The sequence below is a fragment of the Salvelinus sp. IW2-2015 genome, linkage group LG16 (genome assembly GCF_002910315.2).
Source record: "Salvelinus sp. IW2-2015 linkage group LG16, ASM291031v2, whole genome shotgun sequence".
NCBI classification, from domain to species: domain Eukaryota; kingdom Metazoa; phylum Chordata; class Actinopteri; order Salmoniformes; family Salmonidae; genus Salvelinus; species Salvelinus sp. IW2-2015.
Window position 1 is genome coordinate 30,574,986 of NC_036856.1, and position 3,946 is coordinate 30,578,931.

Here is a 3,946-nt window from a genome sequence, read left to right on the forward strand (position 1 = left end):
TGCCTCATTGCCTACATTTACATTTACATTTAAGTCATTTAGCAGACGCTCTTATCCAGAGCGACTTACAAATTGGTGCATTCACCTTATGACATCCAGTGGAACGGCCACTTTACAATAGTGCATCTAAATCTTTTAAGGGGGGGGGGGGTGAGAAGGATTACTTTATCCTATCCTAGGTATTCCTTAAAGAGGTGGGGTAGATACAGAGGTAGATACAGTATAGACATAAACTCAACTAGATTCAACACACATATTAAATCTACCTAACTGAGATTGAGCTATGACTATTCTGTTGTAGAGCCAACTGGAGCTGTCTAGAGGTGGAGCCCAAAGCCAGTCTCTCTCTGGGGATTAATGAAACTCAATGGATTTATCTTAAAATAGCCAGCAGGGCCAGCCCATGTTGTTACCACGCTAATCCTCACTGTTAGCAAAGCTAATTAAGAATTACTCATAGAGGCTCTCTCTCTCTGTGTCACACACAGTGAGTCACATACACACACAGTCATGCACACACAAGCTCATACGCATAGTTTCACACAATGACACACATGTAAGCGAGCATGCTCCCAATCAGACTCACACACACTTTGTAGCTACCTCGTGGATGAAGTCTCCTATATCTCCGGGGTGGGGTGCAGCAGAACGGAGGGGGTACAGGTGGTCCTGGTGTAGGGGCCTCTCATCCATACGTCGGATCCCCACCTTCACCATTTCTGTCTCCAACGCGTCGGGCTGCTGCAGCTGGCTCAGGTCATAGTCCTGGATAGTGGGGGATAGAGAGATGTGGGGAAAAGAGAGAGAGGGTTGAGGGAGGGAGAGAGGGAGGGAGGAGAGAGGGGTGTGGAGGGAGAGAGGGATAGAGAGGAATAGTAGTTCACGGTGGGTACTACAAATGTGGCGATCATCCGTTCCCCTACCATGTGTCTCACAAAGAAACGGCGGTTGGAACCAGAGTGAGTGAGACAGAGAGAGCGAGAGAGAGAGAGAGAGAGAAAGAGAGATAGAAGGTTAAGAGATATGTCCTCTGATCCTTTCTACTTTTGAATGGAGTGTCTGATTCATTGATGAATCATCCGGAAACACATGATGAAACATCAATCTCCAGGGGAGATGGACTAAATGACCCTTTTCAGGGACAATAAAACCTGGTCATGTAACCACCTTGGACATTGTTCACTGCAATAGCTAACCACTGAAACGATTTCAGGGGAGAGCTGTGAATGCCACAATAACATGAAGGACAGAGAGAACAGGAGAGGAGGAGAGGAAATGGTGGGATAAATACAGATGGGTTTGTCCCTGGCCTTGGTTATATTGTTATTTTCCAGACAGAGGAGAAGAGGACCAGGCTGAGTCCCCAATGGCATTCTCTTTATTCTGCACTATCTTTGATCAGTGCCCATAGGCTCTGGTCAAAAGTATGGCATTGTATATGGAATAGGGTGCCATTTGGGATGCAACCACAGCCATCTCTACAGCCAGCCAAGGAGCCATTGTAACTGGAGAAAAATAGCTGGGCTTTGTCACTGCTTGCCATGCTCAATCTTTGATACCAGGATGGCAGGCTAGGTTCACAAAAATCTGATGAAATTGTATTACCACTTCAAAACGTAACATGTGCAGTGAGGGTGCGTGTTTTTCATTTGAGAGGCTGTACTGTAACTGTATGCCTGGCTGTCTTTGTGTCAGAGAGGCCAAATTACATCCTAATACGTTTATAGTGCACTACTTTTGACCAGAACCCATAGGGATGCAACCTCCGCCATTAGCCTCAGTGTAGCACCAGAGAGCCAGACCGCGTGACTGCTCCTGTAGCTGTCCCCGGCCTAGCCATGCCCCATAACCCCTCCCTACTAGGAGTTCCAGACAGACATTACTAATCCATCCCACAGCAGGGGGGGTGATCATGGGGAACTACCCAATCCACTCTCCAACAGTTAATTTCCCAGCACTGCCGATTCCCCGATGCAACAGCGGGAGGGAGGGGAGTACCATCCATCGCAGTGAAAGATGGCCTCTCGCCCTAACCCCTACCTCCCATGCCATCACCATGGCGATAAATGTTTATCACCCCCTCTCAGAGCTCAATTAATATCCAATGACTGGTTGGTTTGGTCCTACAACCGCCAATGTTACAGTCCCTCTGTGTGTGTGTGTGTATCTGTGTGTCTGTGTGGCTATGCTACCATTATGCTAATGCTATCAGCGTGATAATTGTGCGTGCGTGTGTTCATACATGTGTGCGTGTACCTGGTACTCCTGTGTATGTGTGTGAGTCCGTCCATCAGTGTGTGCGTCCATCTGTGTTTGTGTGCTTACTCTACCTGGTCCTCCTCTCCTCCTCCCTCTTCGTCGTACTTCAGTATGTTGTCTCTGACATCGTCCTCCGGGTCGATCAGCAGCTGCTTGGCCTGACGTTCCTTATCCCTCCTCTTCATCCACATCACAAAGAACAACACCATCACTACACAGACAGACAGAGAGAGAGAGAGAGAGAGAGAGAGAGAGAGAGAGAAGAGAGAGAGAGAGAGATGGAGAGAGAGATGGAGAGAGAGAGAGAGGGGGGTGGATAATTAGAACTTCACCACCATTTAATTTGATCAGTTTAAATGTGATATCAGCACTAGTGCACATTGCATCAAAGGCCCCATTTACACTACATTTGCTTAACCGAGAGAGAGAAATGAGGGGGGGAAGAAGAAAGAGGGGGAAGAAGAAAGAGGGGGAAGAAGAAAGAGGGGGAAGGAGGCAGGGGCAGTGTAGAAGAAAATAGAAAGAAGGTAAGAATGAATACCTATAAACAGACGATATGCAGTTTTAGTTTTAATTCAACCATATTTCTCTGCCATGTAAAGAGAATCAGGGGAGTAGTTTTAAATCTTGACGGGAGCTTGATCAGTGATTGCCTGGTTTGATCCACATAATCTGGGCGGATTTTCAGAGATTGACTGAGAGGAGGGTTTGGGGAGGCTGGGTGGTAGGTGGGCGAGGCTGGGGGAGGATGGTGGTGGAGGGCTGTCAAGAGGCTGTCGTGAGGAGGGTTCTAAGCAGTGGGGGAGGGGTACTTATCTCCTAAAGGGGGGTGCTTAAGTTTGGGGAAAGCGGATTTAAGYATAGCTTTTAATGTAGCTACTGTAATCTACTGTAGCTGCTGTCTGGGAGGAGCAGCAGGGTGGCCAAACGTTTACAGTACCAGTCAAAAGTTTGGACACACCAACTCATTCCAGGGTTTTTCTTTATTTTTTACTATTTTCTACATTGTAAACAATAGTGAAGTCATCAAAACTATGAAATAACACATATGAAATCATGCAGAAACCAAAAAAGTGTTAAACGAATTAAAATATATTTCATATTTGAGATTCTTCAAAGTAGCAACCCTTTGCCTTGATGACAGCTTGGCACACTCTTGGCATTCTCTCAACCAACTTCATGTGGTAGTCACCTGGAATACTTTTCCAACAGTCTTGAAAGAGTTCCCACGTATGCTGAAAATATATTTTGATTTGTTTAACACTTTTTTGGTTACTACATGATTCCATATGTGTTATTTCATAGTTTTGATGTCTTCACTATTATTCTACAATGTAGAAATAGTACAAATAAAGAAAAACCCTGGAATGAGTAGGTGTGTCCAAACTTTGACTGGTACTGTACATAGATTATGTTCTGTAGCTATAAGATGTGTGTGTGCCTGCATACAACCTGACTGACCTAGCATTATGATGATACAGATGAGGATGGCGATGATGGCTCCAGTGCCCAGGCCTGCTGCGATGATGCGTTCCATGTCCACACAATCTCCATGGTGATCACACTGACACACCTTGACCTGCAGGTAGGATGTATTGGACATGGGCAGGTTGCCTGAGTCTGTGATGATGATTGAAACCACTATATCAGGTAGATTACCGTGTCACATATGTGTCTACTCCAGCAT

The 3,946-nt window shown here is 45.9% G+C and overlaps 1 pseudogene; it reads right to left on the reverse strand.

Moving 5' to 3' along the window:
* Nucleotides 1-3,946, reverse strand: part of LOC111975458 (cadherin-2-like) — an 86,621-nt pseudogene that overhangs the window by 11,632 nt on the left and 71,043 nt on the right.